Source organism: Onychostoma macrolepis, chromosome 15 (genome assembly GCF_012432095.1).
Source record: "Onychostoma macrolepis isolate SWU-2019 chromosome 15, ASM1243209v1, whole genome shotgun sequence".
Taxonomy (NCBI): domain Eukaryota; kingdom Metazoa; phylum Chordata; class Actinopteri; order Cypriniformes; family Cyprinidae; genus Onychostoma; species Onychostoma macrolepis.
The window spans coordinates 11,246,610-11,264,297 of record NC_081169.1 but is presented as its reverse complement, the minus strand read 5'-3'; the positions used below and the strand labels follow the sequence as shown (position 1 = coordinate 11,264,297).

Here is a 17,688-nt window from a genome sequence, read left to right as displayed (position 1 = left end):
AGCGTGGGCTTTTCTGAGATCGGAGTGCAAGGGAAGCAGGCGATTCCGCTTTCTAAACCATCCCGACTGAGTTGTCAGCGCACATTTTAAGCTATCCAGTGCCTGGCCCGCGACCCGCTGCCCTCTTCTCTGGATGCTGTGATCCTCTTTGTCACCCCTCAAAATGACCAAGCGCAGGCAGGCGCCGTGGCTTAGTTGGTTAAAGTGCCTGTCTAGTAAACAGGAGATTCTGGTTTCGAAGAATAGCAGTACCTCTCTGCGGTTATTGAGATCTGTTGGACAGTAGACCCTGAGAGTGCTGTCAATTTTTTTTGCACCGGGCATCAATTGCCCAGAGTCCTGAGGACCTGTCTTTCCTGTGCACAGACCGTGCGAACCTCACCGAGCTGGACGGGTACAAACCTTTACGTCAGCACTGCTGGTGGGCTCTGTGGCGCAATGGATAGCGCATTGGACTTCTACATTGCCGAATGAGGCCATTCAAAGGTTCTGGGTTCGAGTCCGACCAGAGTCGTGGCTTTTGGCTTTTTGTTGATCCTTATGTTGCACAGTGTTGCCATCTGGCAACAAAAAGTTGTGAACAATCTCTTAAGCTGTCCAGCCCGTGGGCCGTTGGCATCACCGCTGGAAGTTTTGATCCACTGAGTCGCCCTCCCGGAGTTGTTGTGTGCAGTTTGGCGCCGTGGCTTAGTTGGTTAAAGCGCCTGTCTCGTAAACAGGAGATCCTGTGTTCAAATCCCAGCGGTGCCTTTGGCAGCCATCGTATCCCTCAAGCGTGGGCTTTTCTGAGATCGGAGTGCAAGGGCAGCAGGCGATTCCGTTTCTAAACCATCCCGACTGAGTTGTCAGCGCACATTTTTAAGCTATCCAGTGCCTGGCCCGCGACCCCGCTGCCCTCTTCTCTGGATGCTGTGATCCTCTTTGTCACCCCCTCAAAATGACCAAGCACGCAGGCAGGCGCCGTGGCTTAGTTGGTTAAAGTGCCTGTCTAGTAAACAGGAGATCCTGGGTTCGAATCCCAGCGGTGCCTTTGGTTGTCAGCTCATGTGTCTTTGAGGTGCATGTGCTTTTGAAAACCACCCTTAGCTGCTTTTGAAGGATAGCACTCCACGCAAAAGCACTACAACAGCGAGACACCGTAGATTAGCTGGTCAAAGCACCTGTCTTGTAAACAGGAGATTCTGGTTTCGAAGAATAGCAGTACCTCTCTGCCGGTTATTGAGATCTGTTGGACAGTAGACCCTGAGAGTGCTGTCAATTTTTTTTGCACCGGGCATCAATTGCCCAGAGTCCTGAGGACCTGTCTTTCCTGTGCACAGACCGTGCGAACCTCACCGAGCTGGACGGGTACAAACCTTTACGTCGGCACTGCTGGTGGGCTCTGTGGCGCAATGGATAGCGCATTGGACTTCTAGACTGCCTGATGAGGCCATTCAAAGGTTGTGGGTTCGAGTCCCACCAGAGTCGTGACTTTAGGCATTCTGCTTGGCCAGCAAACACAGAAGCTAGCTGTCCACCCCGAAGCACTTGTCGAAACATCTCTTTTAGGCTGTGCAGTTCCTTGTCTGGATGCTTTGATCCTCTGAATCGTCCACCTGGAAGCCAAGCACAAAGACAGGCGTCGTGGCTTAGTTGGTCAAAGCGCCTGTCTTGTAAACAGGAGATCCAGCGGTGCCTTTGACGATGCTCGAACAAAACCTTGGGGTGCGTGGTTTTTCTTTGCGAAAACGGAATGCAAATGGAGAGTGCAGAGGAGCGCAGTGGCAGCTGGCGATTTCATTTGCGAACCACCCCTCAGAAAAGAATGCTGGCTGCAGCAGGGCGCCGTGGCTTAGCTGGTCAAAGCGCCTGTCTTGTAAACAGGAGATCCTGGGCTCGAATCCCAGCGGTGCCTCTTAACCAGTGTCTTTGCTCTGTGTGTTCTTTTTTGGACAGGAGGCCCTCGCAGTGCCTCTGCTTTTCGAACCGCATTCCAATTGTGCTGAGACCCAAGGACGTTGTCCTTCCAGCCCAACCAGCGTGCGACCTCACAGCTATGGACTGCCACAAGTCCGGAAGAAATGTTTGGATAGCGCATTAGACTTCTACATTGCCGAATGAGGCCATTCAAAGGTTCTGGGTTCGAGTCCGACCAGAGTCGTGGCTTTTGGCTTTTTGTTGATCCTTATGTTGCACAGTGTTGCCATCTGGCAACAAAAAGTTGTGAACAATCTCTTAAGCTGTCCAGCCCGTGGGCCGTTGGCATCACCGCTGGAAGTTTTGATCCACTGAGTCGCCCTCCCGGAGTTGTTGTGCGCAGTTTTGCGCCGTGGCTTAGTTGGTTAAAGTGCCTGTCTAGTAAACAGGAGATCCTGGGTTCGAATCCCAGCGGTGCCTTTGGCAGCCATCGCATCCCTCAAGCGTGGGCTTTTCTGAGATCGGAGTGCAAGGGCAGCAGGCGATTCCGTTTCTAAACCATCCCGACTAAGTTGTCAGCGCACATTTTTAAGCTATCCAGCGCCTGGCCCGCGACCCTGCTGTCCTCTTCTCTGGATGCTGTGATCCTCTTTGTCACCCCCTCAAAATGACCAAGCATGCAGGCAGGCGCCGTGGCTTAGTTGGTTAAAGTGCCTGTCTAGTAAACAGGAGATCCTGGGTTCGAATCCCAGCGGTGCCTTTGGTTGTCAGCTCATGTGTCTTTGAGGTGCATGTGCTTTTGAAAACCACCCTTAGCTGCTTTTGAAGGATAGCACTCCACGCAAAAGCACTACAACAGCGAGACACCGTAGATTAGCTGGTCAAAGCACCTGTCTTGTAAACAGGAGATCCTGGGTTCAAATCAGCGGTGCCTTTGGCAGCCATCGTATCCCTCAAGCGTGGGCTTATCTGAGATCGGAGTGCAAGGGAAGCAGGCGATTCCGTTTCTAAACCATCCCGACTGAGTTGTCAGCGCACATTTTTAAGCTATCCAGTGCCTGGCCCGCGACCCAGCTGCCCTCTTCTCTGGATGCTGTGATCCTCTTTGTCACCCCTCAAAATGACCAAGCGCAGGCAGGCGCCGTGGCTTAGCTGGTCAAAGCACCTGTCTTGTAAACAGGAGATTCTGGTTTCAAGAATAGCAGTACCTCTCTGCCGGTTATTGAGATCTGTTGGACAGTAGACCCTGAGAGTGCTGTCAATTTTTTTTGCACCGGGCATCAATTGCCCAGAGTCCTGAGGACCTGTCTTTCCTGTGCACAGACCGTGCGAACCTCACCGAGCTGGACGGGTACAAACCTTTACGTCAGCACTGCTGGTGGGCTCTGTGGCGCAATGGATAGCGCATTGGACTTCTAGACTGCCTGATGAGGCCATTCAAAGGTTGTGGGTTCGAGTCCCACCAGAGTCGTGACTTTAGGCATTCTGCTTGGCCAGCAAACACAGAAGCTAGCTGTCCACCCCGAAGCACTTGTCGAAACATCTCTTTTAGGCTGTGCAGTTCCTTGTCTGGATGCTTTGATCCTCTAAATCGTCCACCTGGAAGCCAAGCACAAAGACAGGCGTCGTGGCTTAGTTGGTCAAAGCGCCTGTCTTGTAAACAGGAGATCCAGCGGTGCCTTTGACGATGCTCGAACAAAACCTTGGGGTGCGTGCTTTTTCTTTCCGAAAACGGAATGCAAATGGGGAGTGCAGAGGAGCGCAGTGGCAGCTGGCGATTTCATTTGCGAACCACCCTTCAGAAAAGAATGCTGGCTGCAGCAGGCGCCGTGGCTTAGTTGGTTAAAGTGCCTGTCTAGTAAACAGGAGATCCAGCGGTGCCTTTGGCAGCCATCGATCCCTCAAGCGTGGGCTTATCTGAGATCGGAGTGCAAGGGAAGCAGGCGATTCCGCTTTCTAAACCATCCCGACTGAGTTGTCAGCGCACATTTTTAAGCTATCCAGTGCCTGGCCCGCGACCCGCTGCCCTCTTCTCTGGATGCTGTGATCCTCTTTGTCACCCCTCAAAATGACCAAGCGCAGGCAGGCGCCGTGGCTTAGCTGGTCAAAGCGCCTGTCTCGTAAACAGGAGATCCTGTGTTCAAATCCCAGCGGTGCCTTTGGTTGTCAGCTCATGTGTCTTTGAGGTGCATGTGCTTTTGAAAACCACCCTTAGCTGCTTTTGAAGGATAGCACTCACGCAAAAGCACTACAACAGCGAGACACCGTGAGATTAGCTGGTCAAAGCGCCTGTCTCGTAAACAGGAGATTCTGGTTTGAAGAATAGCAGTACCTCTCTGCGGTTATTGAGATCTGTTGGACAGTAGACCCTGAGAGTGCTGTCAATTTTTTGCACCGGCATCAATTGCCCAGAGTCCTGAGGACCTGTCTTTCCTGTGCACAGACCGTGCGAACCTCACCGAGCTGGACGGGTACAAACCTTTACGTCGGCACTGCTGGTGGGCTCTGTGGCGCAATGGATAGCGCATTGGACTTCTACATTGCCGAATGAGGCCATTCAAAGGTTCTGGGTTCGAGTCCCACCAGAGTCGTGGCTTTTGGCTTTTGTTGATCCTTATGTTGCACAGTGTTGCCATCTGGCAACAAAAGTTGTGAACAATCTCTTAAGCTGTCCAGCCCGTGGGCGTTGGCATCACCGCTGGAAGTTTTGATCCACTGAGTCGCCTCCGGAGTTGTTGTGTGCAGTTTGGCGCCGTGGCTTAGCTGGTCAAAGCACCTGTCTTGTAAACAGGAGATCCTGGGCTCGAATCCCAGCGGTGCCTCTTAACCAGTGTCTTTGCTCTGTGTGTTCTTTTTGGACAGGAGGCCCTCGCAGTGCCTCTGCTTTTGAACCGCATTCCAATTGTGTTGAGACCCAAGGACGTTGTCCTTCCAGCCCAACCAGCGTGCGACCTCACAGCTATGGACTGCCACAAGTCCGGAAGAAATGTTTGGATAGCGCATTAGACTTCTACATTGCCGAATGAGGCCATTCAAAGGTTCTGGGTTCGAGTCCGACCAGAGTCGTGGCTTTTGGCTTTTTGTTGATCCTTATGTTGCACAGTGTTGCCATCTGGCAACAAAAAGTTGTGAACAATCTCTTAAGCTGTCCAGCCCGTGGGCGTTGGCATCACCGCTGGAAGTTTTGATCCACTGAGTCGCCTCCGGAGTTGTTGTGTGCAGTTTGGCGCCGTGGCTTAGTTGGTTAAAGTGCCTGTCTAGTAAACAGGAGATCCTGGGTTCGAATCCCAGCGGTGCCTTTGGTTGTCAGCTCATGTGTCTTTGAGGTGCATGTGCTTTTGAAAACCACCCTTAGCTGCTTTTGAAGGATAGCACTCACGCAAAAGCACTACAACAGCGAGACACCGAGATTAGCTGGTCAAAGCACCTGTCTTGTAAACAGGAGATCAGCGGTGCCTTTGGTTGTCAGCTCATGTGTCTTTGAGGTGCATGTGCTTTTGAAAACCACCCTTAGCTGCTTTTGAAGGATAGCACTCACGCAAAAGCACTACAACAGCGAGACACCGAGATTAGCTGGTCAAAGCACCTGTCTTGTAAACAGGAGATTCTGGTTTGAAGAATAGCAGTACCTCTCTGCGGTTATTGAGATCTGTTGGACAGTAGACCCTGAGAGTGCTGTCAATTTTTTTGCACCGGCATCAATTGCCCAGAGTCCTGAGGACCTGTCTTTCCTGTGCACAGACCGTGCGAACCTCACCGAGCTGGACGGGTACAAACCTTTACGCCGGCACTGCTGGTGGGCTCTGTGGCGCAATGGATAGCGCATTAGACTTCTACATTGCCGAATGAGGCCATTCAAAGGTTGTGGGTTCGAGTCCCACCAGAGTCGTGACTTTAGGCATTCTGCTTGGCCAGCAAACACAGAAGCTAGCTGTCCACCCCAAGCACTTGTCGAAACATCTCTTTTAGGCTGTGCAGTTCCTTGTCTGGATGCTTTGATCCTCTGAATCGTCCACCTGAAGCCAAGCACAAAGACAGGCGTCGTGGCTTAGTTGGTTAAAGTGCCTGTCTAGTAAACAGGAGATTCTGGTTTGAAGAATAGCAGTACCTCTCTGCCGGTTATTGAGATCTGTTGGACAGTAGACCCTGAGAGTGCTGTCAATTTTTTGCACCGGCATCAATTGCCCAGAGTCCTGAGGACCTGTCTTTCCTGTGCACAGACCGTGCGAACCTCACCGAGCTGGACGGGTACAAACCTTTACGTCGGCACTGCTGGTGGGCTCTGTGGCGCAATGGATAGCGCATTGGACTTCTAGACTGCCTGATGAGGCCATTCAAAGGTTCTGGGTTCGAGTCCGACCAGAGTCGTGGCTTTTGGCTTTTGTTGATCCTTATGTTGCACAGTGTTGCCATCTGGCAACAAAAGTTGTGAACAATCTCTTAAGCTGTCCAGCCCGTGGGCCGTTGGCATCACCGCTGGAAGTTTTGATCCTCTGAATCGTCCACCTGAAGCCAAGCACAAAGACAGGCGCCGTGGCTTAGTTGGTTAAAGTGCCTGTCTAGTAAACAGGAGATTCTGGTTTCAAGAATAGCAGTACCTCTCTGCGGTTATTGAGATCTGTTGGACAGTAGACCCTGAGAGTGCTGTCAATTTTTTGCACCGGCATCAATTGCCCAGAGTCCTGAGGACCTGTCTTTCCTGTGCACAGACCGTGCGAACCTCACCGAGCTGGACGGGTACAAACCTTTACGCCAGCACTGCTGGTGGGCTCTGTGGCGCAATGGATAGCGCATTGGACTTCTACATTGCGAATGAGGCCATTCAAAGGTTCTGGGTTCGAGTCCGACCAGAGTCGTGGCTTTTGGCTTTTGTTGATCCTTATGTTGCACAGTGTTGCCATCTGGCAACAAAAGTTGTGAACAATCTCTTAAGCTGTCCAGCCCGTGGGCGTTGGCATCACCGCTGGAAGTTTTGATCCTCTGAATCGTCCACCTGAAGCCAAGCACAAAGACAGGCGCCGTGGCTTAGCTGGTCAAAGCGCCTGTCTCGTAAACAGGAGATCCTGGGTTCAAATCCCAGCGGTGCCTTTGGTTGTCAGCTCATGTGTCTTTGAGGTGCATGTGCTTTTGAAAACCACCCTTAGCTGCTTTTGAAGGATAGCACTCACGCAAAAGCACTACAACAGCGAGACACCGAGATTAGCTGGTCAAAGCGCCTGTCTCGTAAACAGGAGATTCTGGTTTCGAAGAATAGCAGTACCTCTCTGCGGTTATTGAGATCTGTTGGACAGTAGACCCTGAGAGTGCTGTCAATTTTTTGCACCGGGCATCAATTGCCCAGAGTCCTGAGGACCTGTCTTTCCTGTGCACAGACCGTGCGAACCTCACCGAGCTGGACGGGTACAAACCTTTACGCCAGCACTGCTGGTGGGCTCTGTGGCGCAATGGATAGCGCATTGGACTTCTAGACTGCCTGATGAGGCCATTCAAAGGTTCTGGGTTCGAGTCCCACCAGAGTCGTGGCTTTTGGCTTTTGTTGATCCTTATGTTGCACAGTGTTGCCATCTGGCAACAAAAGTTGTGAACAATCTCTTAAGCTGTCCAGCCCGTGGGCGTTGGCATCACCGCTGGAAGTTTTGATCCTCTGAATCGTCCACCTGAAGCCAAGCACAAAGACAGGCGCCGTGGCTTAGTTGGTCAAAGCGCCTGTCTCGTAAACAGGAGATCCAGCGGTGCCTTTGGTTGTCAGCTCATGTGTCTTTGAGGTGCATGTGCTTTTGAAAACCACCCTTAGCTGCTTTTGAAGGATAGCACTCACGCAAAAGCACTACAACAGCGAGACACCGTGAGATTAGCTGGTCAAAGCACCTGTCTTGTAAACAGGAGATTCTGGTTTCGAAGAATAGCAGTACCTCTCTGCCGGTTATTGAGATCTGTTGGACAGTAGACCCTGAGAGTGCTGTCAATTTTTTTTGCACCGGGCATCAATTGCCCAGAGTCCTGAGGACCTGTCTTTCCTGTGCACAGACCGTGCGAACCTCACCGAGCTGGACGGGTACAAACCTTTACGTCGGCACTGCTGGTGGGCTCTGTGGCGCAATGGATAGCGCATTGGACTTCTAGACTGCCTGATGAGGCCATTCAAAGGTTGTGGGTTCGAGTCCCACCAGAGTCGTGACTTTAGGCATTCTGCTTGGCCAGCAAACACAGAAGCTAGCTGTCCACCCCGAAGCACTTGTCGAAACATCTCTTTTAGGCTGTGCAGTTCCTTGTCTGGATGCTTTGATCCTCTGAATCGTCCACCTGGAAGCCAAGCACAAAGACAGGCGTCGTGGCTTAGTTGGTCAAAGCGCCTGTCTTGTAAACAGGAGATCCAGCGGTGCCTTTGACGATGCTCGAACAAAACCTTGGGGTGCGTGCTTTTTCTTTCCGAAAACGGAATGCAAATGGGGAGTGCAGAGGAGCGCAGTGGCAGCTGGCGATTTCATTTGCGAACCACCCCTCAGAAAAGAATGCTGGCTGCAGCAGGGCGCCGTGGCTTAGCTGGTCAAAGCGCCTGTCTTGTAAACAGGAGATCCAGCGGTGCCTTTGGCGATGCTCGAACAAAACCTTGGGGTGCGTGGTTTTTCTTTCCGAAAACGGAATGCAAATGGGGAGTGCAGAGGAGCGCAGTGGCAGCTGGCGATTTCATTTGCGAACCACCCCTCAGAAAAGAATGCTGGCTGCAGCAGGGCGCCGTGGCTTAGCTGGTCAAAGCGCCTGTCTTGTAAACAGGAGATCCTGGGCTCGAATCCCAGCGGTGCCTTTGGTTGTCAGCTCATGTGTCTTTGAGGTGCATGTGCTTTTGAAAACCACCCTTAGCTGCTTTTGAAGGATAGCACTCCACGCAAAAGCACTACAACAGCGAGACACCGTAGATTAGCTGGTCAAAGCGCCTGTCTGTAAACAGGAGATTCTGGTTTCGAAGAATAGCAGTACCTCTCTGCCGGTTATTGAGATCTGTTGGACAGTAGACCCTGAGAGTGCTGTCAATTTTTTTTGCACCGGGCATCAATTGCCCAGAGTCCTGAGGACCTGTCTTTCCTGTGCACAGACCGTGCGAACCTCACCGAGCTGGACGGGTACAAACCTTTACGTCAGCACTGCTGGTGGGCTCTGTGGCGCAATGGATAGCGCATTGGACTTCTAGATTGCCGAATGAGGCCATTCAAAGGTTGTGGGTTCGAGTCCGACCAGAGTCGTGGCTTTTGGCTTTTGTTGATCCTTATGTTGCACAGTGTTGCCATCTGGCAACAAAAGTTGTGAACAATCTCTTAAGCTGTCCAGCCCGTGGGCGTTGGCATCACCGCTGGAAGTTTTGATCCTCTGAATCGTCCACCTGGAAGCCAAGCACAAAGACAGGCGCCGTGGCTTAGTTGGTCAAAGCGCCTGTCTCGTAAACAGGAGATTCTGGTTTGAAGAATAGCAGTACCTCTCTGCCGGTTATTGAGATCTGTTGGACAGTAGACCCTGAGAGTGCTGTCAATTTTTTGCACCGGCATCAATTGCCCAGAGTCCTGAGGACCTGTCTTTCCTGTGCACAGACCGTGCGAACCTCACCGAGCTGGACGGGTACAAACCTTTACGTCAGCACTGCTGGTGGGCTCTGTGGCGCAATGGATAGCGCATTGGACTTCTAGATTGCCGAATGAGGCCATTCAAAGGTTGTGGGTTCGAGTCCCACCAGAGTCGTGGCTTTTGGCTTTTGTTGATCCTTATGTTGCACAGTGTTGCCATCTGGCAACAAAAGTTGTGAACAATCTCTTAAGCTGTCCAGCCCGTGGGCGTTGGCATCACCGCTGGAAGTTTTGATCCTCTGAATCGTCCACCTGGAAGCCAAGCACAAAGACAGGCGCCGTGGCTTAGTTGGTCAAAGCGCCTGTCTCGTAAACAGGAGATTCTGGTTTGAAGAATAGCAGTACCTCTCTGCCGGTTATTGAGATCTGTTGGACAGTAGACCCTGAGAGTGCTGTCAATTTTTTGCACCGGCATCAATTGCCCAGAGTCCTGAGGACCTGTCTTTCCTGTGCACAGACCGTGCGAACCTCACCGAGCTGGACGGGTACAAACCTTTACGTCAGCACTGCTGGTGGGCTCTGTGGCGCAATGGATAGCGCATTGGACTTCTAGATTGCCGAATGAGGCCATTCAAAGGTTGTGGGTTCGAGTCCCACCAGAGTCGTGGCTTTTGGCTTTTGTTGATCCTTATGTTGCACAGTGTTGCCATCTGGCAACAAAAGTTGTGAACAATCTCTTAAGCTGTCCAGCCCGTGGGCGTTGGCATCACCGCTGGAAGTTTTGATCCACTGAGTCGCCTCCCGGAGTTGTTGTGTGCAGTTTGGCGCCGTGGCTTAGCTGGTCAAAGCGCCTGTCTCGTAAACAGGAGATCCTGGGTTCAAATCCCAGCGGTGCCTCTTAACCAGTGTCTTTGCTCTGTGTGTTCTTTTTGGACAGGAGGCCCTCGCAGTGCCTCTGCTTTTCGAACCGCATTCAATTGTGCTGAGACCCAAGGACGTTGTCCTTCCAGCCCAACCAGCGTGCGACCTCACAGCTATGGACTGCCACAAGTCCGAAGAAATGTTTGGATAGCGCATTGGACTTCTACATTGCCGAATGAGGCCATTCAAAGGTTGTGGGTTCGAGTCCCACCAGAGTCGTGACTTTAGGCATTCTGCTTGGCCAGCAAACACAGAAGCTAGCTGTCCACCCCGAAGCACTTGTCGAAACATCTCTTTTAGGCTGTGCAGTTCCTTGTCTGGATGCTTTGATCCTCTGAATCGTCCACCTGGAAGCCAAGCACAAAGACAGGCGTCGTGGCTTAGTTGGTCAAAGCGCCTGTCTTGTAAACAGGAGATCCAGCGGTGCCTTTGACGATGCTCGAACAAAACCTTGGGGTGCGTGGTTTTTCTTTGCGAAAACGGAATGCAAATGGAGAGTGCAGAGGAGCGCAGTGGCAGCTGGCGATTTCATTTGCGAACCACCCCTCAGAAAAGAATGCTGGCTGCAGCAGGGCGCCGTGGCTTAGCTGGTCAAAGCGCCTGTCTTGTAAACAGGAGATCCTGGGTTCAAATCCCAGCGGTGCCTCTTAACCAGTGTCTTTGCTCTGTGTGTTCTTTTTTGGACAGGAGGCCCTCGCAGTGCCTCTGCTTTTCGAACCGCATTCCAATTGTGCTGAGACCCAAGGACGTTGTCCTTCCAGCCCAACCAGCGTGCGACCTCACAGCTATGGACTGCCACAAGTCCGGAAGAAATGTTTGGATAGCGCATTAGACTTCTACATTGCCGAATGAGGCCATTCAAAGGTTCTGGGTTCGAGTCCGACCAGAGTCGTGGCTTTTGGCTTTTTGTTGATCCTTATGTTGCACAGTGTTGCCATCTGGCAACAAAAAGTTGTGAACAATCTCTTAAGCTGTCCAGCCCGTGGGCCGTTGGCATCACCGCTGGAAGTTTTGATCCACTGAGTCGCCCTCCCGGAGTTGTTGTGTGCAGTTTGGCGCCGTGGCTTAGTTGGTTAAAGCGCCTGTCTCGTAAACAGGAGATCCTGGGTTCAAATCCCAGCGGTGCCTTTGGCAGCCATCGTATCCCTCAAGCGTGGGCTTATCTGAGATCGGAGTGCAAGGGAAGCAGGCGATTCCGTTTCTAAACCATCCCGACTGAGTTGTCAGCGCACATTTTTAAGCTATCCAGTGCCTGGCCCGCGACCCAGCTGCCCTCTTCTCTGGATGCTGTGATCCTCTTTGTCACCCCCTCAAAATGACCAAGCACGCAGGCAGGCGCCGTGGCTTAGTTGGTTAAAGTGCCTGTCTAGTAAACAGGAGATCCTGGGTTCGAATCCCAGCGGTGCCTTTGGTTGTCAGCTCATGTGTCTTTGAGGTGCATGTGCTTTTGAAAACCACCCTTAGCTGCTTTTGAAGGATAGCACTCCACGCAAAAGCACTACAACAGCGAGACACCGTAGATTAGCTGGTCAAAGCACCTGTCTTGTAAACAGGAGATTCTGGTTTCGAAGAATAGCAGTACCTCTCTGCCGGTTATTGAGATCTGTTGGACAGTAGACCCTGAGAGTGCTGTCAATTTTTTTTGCACCGGCATCAATTGCCCAGAGTCCTGAGGACCTGTCTTTCCTGTGCACAGACCGTGCGAACCTCACCGAGCTGGACGGGTACAAACCTTTACGTCGGCACTGCTGGTGGGCTCTGTGGCGCAATGGATAGCGCATTGGACTTCTAGACTGCCTGATGAGGCCATTCAAAGGTTGTGGGTTCGAGTCCCACCAGAGTCGTGACTTTAGGCATTCTGCTTGGCCAGCAAACACAGAAGCTAGCTGTCCACCCCGAAGCACTTGTCGAAACATCTCTTTTAGGCTGTGCAGTTCCTTGTCTGGATGCTTTGATCCTCTGAATCGTCCACCTGAAGCCAAGCACAAAGACAGGCGCCGTGGCTTAGCTGGTCAAAGCACCTGTCTTGTAAACAGGAGATCAGCGGTGCCTTTGGTTGTCAGCTCATGTGTCTTTGAGGTGCATGTGCTTTTGAAAACCACCCTTAGCTGCTTTTGAAGGATAGCACTCCACGCAAAAGCACTACAACAGCGAGACACCGTGAGATTAGCTGGTCAAAGCACCTGTCTTGTAAACAGGAGATCCTGGGTTCGAATCCCAGCGGTGCCTTTGGTTGTCAGCTCATGTGTCTTTGAGGTGCATGTGCTTTTGAAAACCACCCTTAGCTGCTTTTGAAGGATAGCACTCACGCAAAAGCACTACAACAGCGAGACACCGTGAGATTAGCTGGTCAAAGCGCCTGTCTTGTAAACAGGAGATTCTGGTTTGAAGAATAGCAGTACCTCTCTGCCGGTTATTGAGATCTGTTGGACAGTAGACCCTGAGAGTGCTGTCAATTTTTTGCACCGGCATCAATTGCCCAGAGTCCTGAGGACCTGTCTTTCCTGTGCACAGACCGTGCGAACCTCACCGAGCTGGACGGGTACAAACCTTTACGTCAGCACTGCTGGTGGGCTCTGTGGCGCAATGGATAGCGCATTGGACTTCTAGACTGCCTGATGAGGCCATTCAAAGGTTGTGGGTTCGAGTCCCACCAGAGTCGTGACTTTAGGCATTCTGCTTGGCCAGCAAACACAGAAGCTAGCTGTCCACCCCGAAGCACTTGTCGAAACATCTCTTTTAGGCTGTGCAGTTCCTTGTCTGGCTGCTTTGATCCTCTGAATCGTCCACCTGGAAGCCAAGCACAAAGACAGGCGCCGTGGCTTAGCTGGTCAAAGCACCTGTCTTGTAAACAGGAGATCCAGCGGTGCCTTTGGTTGTCAGCTCATGTGTCTTTGAGGTGCATGTGCTTTTGAAAACCACCCTTAGCTGCTTTTGAAGGATAGCACTCACGCAAAAGCACTACAACAGCGAGACACCGAGATTAGCTGGTCAAAGCGCCTGTCTTGTAAACAGGAGATCCTGGGCTCGAATCCCAGCGGTGCCTTTGGCGATGCTCGAACAAAACCTTGGGGTGCGTGGTTTTTCTTTGCGAAAACGGAATGCAAATGGGGAGTGCAGAGGAGCGCAGTGGCAGCTGGCGATTTCATTTGCGAACCACCCCTCAGAAAAGAATGCTGGCTGCAGCAGGGCGCCGTGGCTTAGCTGGTCAAAGCGCCTGTCTTGTAAACAGGAGATCCTGGGCTCGAATCCCAGCGGTGCCTCTTAACCAGTGTCTTTGCTCTGTGTGTTCTTTTTTGGACAGGAGGCCCTCGCAGTGCCTCTGCTTTTCGAACCGCATTCCAATTGTGCTGAGACCCAAGGACGTTGTCCTTCCAGCCCAACCAGCGTGCGACCTCACAGCTATGGACTGCCACAAGTCCGGAAGAAATGTTTGGATAGCGCATTAGACTTCTACATTGCTGAATGAGGCCATTCAAAGGTTCTGGGTTCGAGTCCGACCAGAGTCGTGGCTTTTGGCTTTTTGTTGATCCTTATGTTGCACAGTGTTGCCATCTGGCAACAAAAAGTTGTGAACAATCTCTTAAGCTGTCCAGCCCGTGGGCCGTTGGCATCACAGCTGGAAGTTTTGATCCTCTGAGTCGGCCTCCAGGAGATGTTGTGTGCAGTTTGGTGCCGTGGCTTAGTTGGTTAAAGCGCCTGTCTCGTAAACAGGAGATCCTGGGTTCAAATCCCAGCGGTGCCTTTGGCAGCCATCGTATCCCTCAAGCGTGGGCTTATCTGAGATCGGAGTGCAAGGGCAGCAGGCGATTCCGTTTCTAAACCATCCCGACTGAGTTGTCAGCGCACATTTTTAAGCTATCCAGTGCCTGGCCCGCGACCCAGCTGCCCTCTTCTCTGGATGCTGTGATCCTCTTTGTCACCCCCTCAAAATGACCAAGCGCAGGCAGGCGCCGTGGCTTAGTTGGTTAAAGTGCCTGTCTAGTAAACAGGAGATCCTGGGTTCGAATCCCAGCGGTGCCTTTGGTTGTCAGCTCATGTGTCTTTGAGGTGCATGTGCTTTTGAAAACCACCCTTAGCTGCTTTTGAAGGATAGCACTCCACGCAAAAGCACTACAACAGCGAGACACCGTAGATTAGCTGGTCAAAGCACCTGTCTTGTAAACAGGAGATTCTGGTTTCGAAGAATAGCAGTACCTCTCTGCCGGTTATTGAGATCTGTTGGACAGTAGACCCTGAGAGTGCTGTCAATTTTTTTTGCACCGGGCATCAATTGCCCAGAGTCCTGAGGACCTGTCTTTCCTGTGCACAGACCGTGCGAACCTCACCGAGCTGGACGGGTACAAACCTTTACGTCGGCACTGCTGGTGGGCTCTGTGGCGCAATGGATAGCGCATTGGACTTCTAGACTGCCTGATGAGGCCATTCAAAGGTTGTGGGTTCGAGTCCCACCAGAGTCGTGACTTTAGGCATTCTGCTTGGCCAGCAAACACAGAAGCTAGCTGTCCACCCCGAAGCACTTGTCGAAACATCTCTTTTAGGCTGTGCAGTTCCTTGTCTGGATGCTTTGATCCTCTAAATCGTCCACCTGGAAGCCAAGCACAAAGACAGGCGTCGTGGCTTAGTTGGTCAAAGCGCCTGTCTTGTAAACAGGAGATCCTGGGTTCAAATCCCAGCGGTGCCTTTGACGATGCTCGAACAAAACCTTGGGGTGCGTGCTTTTTCTTTCCGAAAACGGAATGCAAATGGGGAGTGCAGAGGAGCGCAGTGGCAGCTGGCGATTTCATTTGCGAACCACCCCTCAGAAAAGAATGCTGGCTGCAGCAGGGCGCCGTGGCTTAGCTGGTCAAAGCGCCTGTCTTGTAAACAGGAGATCCTGGGCTCGAATCCCAGCGGTGCCTCTTAACCAGTGTCTTTGCTCTGTGTGTTCTTTTTTGGACAGGAGGCCCTCGCAGTGCCTCTGCTTTTCGAACCGCATTCCAATTGTGCTGAGACCCAAGGACGTTGTCCTTCCAGCCCAACCAGCGTGCGACCTCACAGCTATGGACTGCCACAAGTCCGGAAGAAATGTTTGGATAGCGCATTGGACTTCTAGATTGCCGAATGAGGCCGTTCAAAGGTTCTGGGTTCGAGTCCGACCAGAGTCGTGGCTTTTGGCTTTTTGTTGATCCTTATGTTGCACAGTGTTGCCATCTGGCAACAAAAAGTTGTGAACAATCTCTTAAGCTGTCCAGCCCGTGGGCCGTTGGCATCACCGCTGGAAGTTTTGATCCACTGAGTCGCCCTCCCGGAGTTGTTGTGTGCAGTTTGGTGCCGTGGCTTAGTTGGTTAAAGCGCCTGTCTCGTAAACAGGAGATCCTGGGTTCAAATCCCAGCGGTGCCTTTGGCAGCCATCGTATCCCTCAAGCGTGGTCTTTTCTGAGATCGGAGTGCAAGGGCAGCAGGCGATTCCGTTTCTAAACCATCCCGACTGAGTTGTCAGCGCACATTTTTAAGCTATCCAGTGCCTGGCCCGCGACCCAGCTGCCCTCTTCTCTGGATGCTGTGATCCTCTTTGTCACCCCTCAAAATGACCAAGCACGCAGGCAGGCGCCGTGGCTTAGTTGGTTAAAGTGCCTGTCTAGTAAACAGGAGATCCTGGGTTCGAATCCCAGCGGTGCCTTTGGTTGTCAGCTCATGTGTCTTTGAGGTGCATGTGCTTTTGAAAACCACCCTTAGCTGCTTTTGAAGGATAGCACTCCACGCAAAAGCACTACAACAGCGAGACACCGTAGATTAGCTGGTCAAAGCACCTGTCTTGTAAACAGGAGATTCTGGTTTCGAAGAATAGCAGTACCTCTCTGCCGGTTATTGAGATCTGTTGGACAGTAGACCCTGAGAGTGCTGTCAATTTTTTTTGCACCGGGCATCAATTGCCCAGAGTCCTGAGGACCTGTCTTTCCTGTGCACAGACCGTGCGAACCTCACCGAGCTGGACGGGTACAAACCTTTACGTCGGCACTGCTGGTGGGCTCTGTGGCGCAATGGATAGCGCATTGGACTTCTAGACTGCCTGATGAGGCCATTCAAAGGTTGTGGGTTCGAGTCCCACCAGAGTCGTGACTTTAGGCATTCTGCTTGGCCAGCAAACACAGAAGCTAGCTGTCCACCCCGAAGCACTTGTCGAAACATCTCTTTTAGGCTGTGCAGTTCCTTGTCTGGATGCTTTGATTCTCTGAATCGTCCACCTGGAAGCCAAGCACAAAGACAGGCGTCGTGGCTTAGTTGGTCAAAGCGCCTGTCTTGTAAACAGGAGATCCAGCGGTGCCTTTGACGATGCTCGAACAAAACCTTGGGGTGCGTGGTTTTTCTTTGCGAAAACGGAATGCAAATGGGGAGTGCAGAGGAGCGCAGTGGCAGCTGGCGATTTCATTTGCGAACCACCCCTCAGAAAAGAATGCTGGCTGCAGCAGGGCGCCGTGGCTTAGCTGGTCAAAGCGCCTGTCTTGTAAACAGGAGATCCTGGGCTCGAATCCCAGCGGTGCCTCTTAACCAGTGTCTTTGCTCTGTGTGTTCTTTTTTGGACAGGAGGCCCTCGCAGTGCCTCTGCTTTTCGAACCGCATTCCAATTGTGCTGAGACCCAAGGACGTTGTCCTTCCAGCCCAACCAGCGTGCGACCTCACAGCTATGGACTGCCACAAGTCCGGAAGAAATGTTTGGATAGCGCATTAGACTTCTACATTGCCGAATGAGGCCATTCAAAGGTTCTGGGTTCGAGTCCGACCAGAGTCGTGGCTTTTGGCTTTTTGTTGATCCTTATGTTGCACAGTGTTGCCATCTGGCAACAAAAAGTTGTGAACAATCTCTTAAGCTGTCCAGCCCGTGGGCCGTTGGCATCACCGCTGGAAGTTTTGATCCACTGAGTCGCCCTCCCGGAGTTGTTGTGTGCAGTTTGGCGCCGTGGCTTAGTTGGTTAAAGCGCCTGTCTCGTAAACAGGAGATCCTGGGTTCAAATCCCAGCGGTGCCTTTGGCAGCCATCGTATCCCTCAAGCGTGGGCTTTTCTGAGATCGGAGTGCAAGGGAAGCAGGCGATTCCGTTTCTAAACCATCCCGACTGAGTTGTCAGCGCACATTTTTAAGCTATCCAGTGCCTGGCCCGCGACCCAGCTGCCCTCTTCTCTGGATGCTGTGATCCTCTTTGTCACCCCCTCAAAATGACCAAGCGCAGGCAGGCGCCGTGGCTTAGTTGGTTAAAGTGCCTGTCTAGTAAACAGGAGATCCTGGGTTCGAATCCCAGCGGTGCCTTTGGTTGTCAGCTCATGTGTCTTTGAGGT

The 17,688-nt window shown here is 52.1% G+C and overlaps 39 non-coding genes across 39 annotated transcripts; all 39 read left to right on the top strand.

Moving 5' to 3' along the window:
- The first annotated feature begins 676 nt into the window (after positions 1-676).
- On the top strand, positions 677-750 carry trnat-cgu (transfer RNA threonine (anticodon CGU)). The gene has a single exon. It is a non-coding gene; the product is annotated as a tRNA-Thr (tRNA).
- A 206-nt stretch (positions 751-956) lies between these two features.
- trnat-agu (transfer RNA threonine (anticodon AGU)) lies at positions 957-1,030 on the top strand. The gene has a single exon. It is a non-coding gene; the product is annotated as a tRNA-Thr (tRNA).
- A 347-nt stretch (positions 1,031-1,377) lies between these two features.
- Positions 1,378-1,467, top strand: trnar-ucu (transfer RNA arginine (anticodon UCU)). Its single transcript is given in 2 exon segments — positions 1,378-1,414; positions 1,432-1,467. It is a non-coding gene; the product is annotated as a tRNA-Arg (tRNA).
- Positions 1,468-1,820: 353 nt separating this feature from the next.
- Positions 1,821-1,894, top strand: trnat-ugu (transfer RNA threonine (anticodon UGU)). The gene has a single exon. It is a non-coding gene; the product is annotated as a tRNA-Thr (tRNA).
- A 408-nt stretch (positions 1,895-2,302) lies between these two features.
- On the top strand, positions 2,303-2,376 carry trnat-agu (transfer RNA threonine (anticodon AGU)). Its single transcript has one exon. It is a non-coding gene; the product is annotated as a tRNA-Thr (tRNA).
- A 206-nt stretch (positions 2,377-2,582) lies between these two features.
- Positions 2,583-2,656, top strand: trnat-agu (transfer RNA threonine (anticodon AGU)). Its single transcript has one exon. It is a non-coding gene; the product is annotated as a tRNA-Thr (tRNA).
- A 621-nt stretch (positions 2,657-3,277) lies between these two features.
- On the top strand, positions 3,278-3,367 carry trnar-ucu (transfer RNA arginine (anticodon UCU)). Its single transcript is given in 2 exon segments — positions 3,278-3,314; positions 3,332-3,367. It is a non-coding gene; the product is annotated as a tRNA-Arg (tRNA).
- A 614-nt stretch (positions 3,368-3,981) lies between these two features.
- trnat-cgu (transfer RNA threonine (anticodon CGU)) lies at positions 3,982-4,055 on the top strand. Its single transcript has one exon. It is a non-coding gene; the product is annotated as a tRNA-Thr (tRNA).
- A 342-nt stretch (positions 4,056-4,397) lies between these two features.
- trnar-ucu (transfer RNA arginine (anticodon UCU)) lies at positions 4,398-4,487 on the top strand. The gene is given in 2 exon segments: positions 4,398-4,434; positions 4,452-4,487. It is a non-coding gene; the product is annotated as a tRNA-Arg (tRNA).
- A 157-nt stretch (positions 4,488-4,644) lies between these two features.
- trnat-ugu (transfer RNA threonine (anticodon UGU)) lies at positions 4,645-4,718 on the top strand. Its single transcript has one exon. It is a non-coding gene; the product is annotated as a tRNA-Thr (tRNA).
- Positions 4,719-5,121: 403 nt separating this feature from the next.
- On the top strand, positions 5,122-5,195 carry trnat-agu (transfer RNA threonine (anticodon AGU)). Its single transcript has one exon. It is a non-coding gene; the product is annotated as a tRNA-Thr (tRNA).
- A 500-nt stretch (positions 5,196-5,695) lies between these two features.
- Positions 5,696-5,785, top strand: trnar-ucu (transfer RNA arginine (anticodon UCU)). The gene is given in 2 exon segments: positions 5,696-5,732; positions 5,750-5,785. It is a non-coding gene; the product is annotated as a tRNA-Arg (tRNA).
- Positions 5,786-6,910: 1,125 nt separating this feature from the next.
- On the top strand, positions 6,911-6,984 carry trnat-cgu (transfer RNA threonine (anticodon CGU)). Its single transcript has one exon. It is a non-coding gene; the product is annotated as a tRNA-Thr (tRNA).
- Positions 6,985-7,326: 342 nt separating this feature from the next.
- Positions 7,327-7,416, top strand: trnar-ucu (transfer RNA arginine (anticodon UCU)). The gene is given in 2 exon segments: positions 7,327-7,363; positions 7,381-7,416. It is a non-coding gene; the product is annotated as a tRNA-Arg (tRNA).
- Positions 7,417-7,981: 565 nt separating this feature from the next.
- trnar-ucu (transfer RNA arginine (anticodon UCU)) lies at positions 7,982-8,071 on the top strand. The gene is given in 2 exon segments: positions 7,982-8,018; positions 8,036-8,071. It is a non-coding gene; the product is annotated as a tRNA-Arg (tRNA).
- Positions 8,072-8,627: 556 nt separating this feature from the next.
- On the top strand, positions 8,628-8,701 carry trnat-ugu (transfer RNA threonine (anticodon UGU)). Its single transcript has one exon. It is a non-coding gene; the product is annotated as a tRNA-Thr (tRNA).
- A 346-nt stretch (positions 8,702-9,047) lies between these two features.
- On the top strand, positions 9,048-9,137 carry trnar-ucu (transfer RNA arginine (anticodon UCU)). The gene is given in 2 exon segments: positions 9,048-9,084; positions 9,102-9,137. It is a non-coding gene; the product is annotated as a tRNA-Arg (tRNA).
- Positions 9,138-9,537: 400 nt separating this feature from the next.
- trnar-ucu (transfer RNA arginine (anticodon UCU)) lies at positions 9,538-9,627 on the top strand. The gene is given in 2 exon segments: positions 9,538-9,574; positions 9,592-9,627. It is a non-coding gene; the product is annotated as a tRNA-Arg (tRNA).
- Positions 9,628-10,027: 400 nt separating this feature from the next.
- trnar-ucu (transfer RNA arginine (anticodon UCU)) lies at positions 10,028-10,117 on the top strand. Its single transcript is given in 2 exon segments — positions 10,028-10,064; positions 10,082-10,117. It is a non-coding gene; the product is annotated as a tRNA-Arg (tRNA).
- A 158-nt stretch (positions 10,118-10,275) lies between these two features.
- Positions 10,276-10,349, top strand: trnat-cgu (transfer RNA threonine (anticodon CGU)). Its single transcript has one exon. It is a non-coding gene; the product is annotated as a tRNA-Thr (tRNA).
- Positions 10,350-10,945: 596 nt separating this feature from the next.
- trnat-ugu (transfer RNA threonine (anticodon UGU)) lies at positions 10,946-11,019 on the top strand. Its single transcript has one exon. It is a non-coding gene; the product is annotated as a tRNA-Thr (tRNA).
- Positions 11,020-11,427: 408 nt separating this feature from the next.
- On the top strand, positions 11,428-11,501 carry trnat-cgu (transfer RNA threonine (anticodon CGU)). Its single transcript has one exon. It is a non-coding gene; the product is annotated as a tRNA-Thr (tRNA).
- Positions 11,502-11,707: 206 nt separating this feature from the next.
- Positions 11,708-11,781, top strand: trnat-agu (transfer RNA threonine (anticodon AGU)). Its single transcript has one exon. It is a non-coding gene; the product is annotated as a tRNA-Thr (tRNA).
- A 346-nt stretch (positions 11,782-12,127) lies between these two features.
- On the top strand, positions 12,128-12,217 carry trnar-ucu (transfer RNA arginine (anticodon UCU)). The gene is given in 2 exon segments: positions 12,128-12,164; positions 12,182-12,217. It is a non-coding gene; the product is annotated as a tRNA-Arg (tRNA).
- Positions 12,218-12,527: 310 nt separating this feature from the next.
- Positions 12,528-12,602, top strand: trnat-ugu (transfer RNA threonine (anticodon UGU)). The gene has a single exon. It is a non-coding gene; the product is annotated as a tRNA-Thr (tRNA).
- A 343-nt stretch (positions 12,603-12,945) lies between these two features.
- On the top strand, positions 12,946-13,035 carry trnar-ucu (transfer RNA arginine (anticodon UCU)). Its single transcript is given in 2 exon segments — positions 12,946-12,982; positions 13,000-13,035. It is a non-coding gene; the product is annotated as a tRNA-Arg (tRNA).
- Positions 13,036-13,185: 150 nt separating this feature from the next.
- On the top strand, positions 13,186-13,419 carry trnat-ugu (transfer RNA threonine (anticodon UGU)). Its single transcript has 2 exons — positions 13,186-13,223; positions 13,384-13,419. It is a non-coding gene; the product is annotated as a tRNA-Thr (tRNA).
- A 143-nt stretch (positions 13,420-13,562) lies between these two features.
- On the top strand, positions 13,563-13,636 carry trnat-ugu (transfer RNA threonine (anticodon UGU)). Its single transcript has one exon. It is a non-coding gene; the product is annotated as a tRNA-Thr (tRNA).
- Positions 13,637-14,044: 408 nt separating this feature from the next.
- trnat-cgu (transfer RNA threonine (anticodon CGU)) lies at positions 14,045-14,118 on the top strand. The gene has a single exon. It is a non-coding gene; the product is annotated as a tRNA-Thr (tRNA).
- A 204-nt stretch (positions 14,119-14,322) lies between these two features.
- On the top strand, positions 14,323-14,396 carry trnat-agu (transfer RNA threonine (anticodon AGU)). The gene has a single exon. It is a non-coding gene; the product is annotated as a tRNA-Thr (tRNA).
- A 347-nt stretch (positions 14,397-14,743) lies between these two features.
- Positions 14,744-14,833, top strand: trnar-ucu (transfer RNA arginine (anticodon UCU)). The gene is given in 2 exon segments: positions 14,744-14,780; positions 14,798-14,833. It is a non-coding gene; the product is annotated as a tRNA-Arg (tRNA).
- A 150-nt stretch (positions 14,834-14,983) lies between these two features.
- Positions 14,984-15,057, top strand: trnat-ugu (transfer RNA threonine (anticodon UGU)). The gene has a single exon. It is a non-coding gene; the product is annotated as a tRNA-Thr (tRNA).
- Positions 15,058-15,200: 143 nt separating this feature from the next.
- trnat-ugu (transfer RNA threonine (anticodon UGU)) lies at positions 15,201-15,274 on the top strand. The gene has a single exon. It is a non-coding gene; the product is annotated as a tRNA-Thr (tRNA).
- Positions 15,275-15,682: 408 nt separating this feature from the next.
- On the top strand, positions 15,683-15,756 carry trnat-cgu (transfer RNA threonine (anticodon CGU)). Its single transcript has one exon. It is a non-coding gene; the product is annotated as a tRNA-Thr (tRNA).
- A 205-nt stretch (positions 15,757-15,961) lies between these two features.
- Positions 15,962-16,035, top strand: trnat-agu (transfer RNA threonine (anticodon AGU)). Its single transcript has one exon. It is a non-coding gene; the product is annotated as a tRNA-Thr (tRNA).
- A 347-nt stretch (positions 16,036-16,382) lies between these two features.
- Positions 16,383-16,472, top strand: trnar-ucu (transfer RNA arginine (anticodon UCU)). The gene is given in 2 exon segments: positions 16,383-16,419; positions 16,437-16,472. It is a non-coding gene; the product is annotated as a tRNA-Arg (tRNA).
- A 353-nt stretch (positions 16,473-16,825) lies between these two features.
- On the top strand, positions 16,826-16,899 carry trnat-ugu (transfer RNA threonine (anticodon UGU)). The gene has a single exon. It is a non-coding gene; the product is annotated as a tRNA-Thr (tRNA).
- A 408-nt stretch (positions 16,900-17,307) lies between these two features.
- Positions 17,308-17,381, top strand: trnat-cgu (transfer RNA threonine (anticodon CGU)). The gene has a single exon. It is a non-coding gene; the product is annotated as a tRNA-Thr (tRNA).
- A 204-nt stretch (positions 17,382-17,585) lies between these two features.
- trnat-agu (transfer RNA threonine (anticodon AGU)) lies at positions 17,586-17,659 on the top strand. Its single transcript has one exon. It is a non-coding gene; the product is annotated as a tRNA-Thr (tRNA).
- The last annotated feature ends 29 nt before the right edge of the window (positions 17,660-17,688 follow it).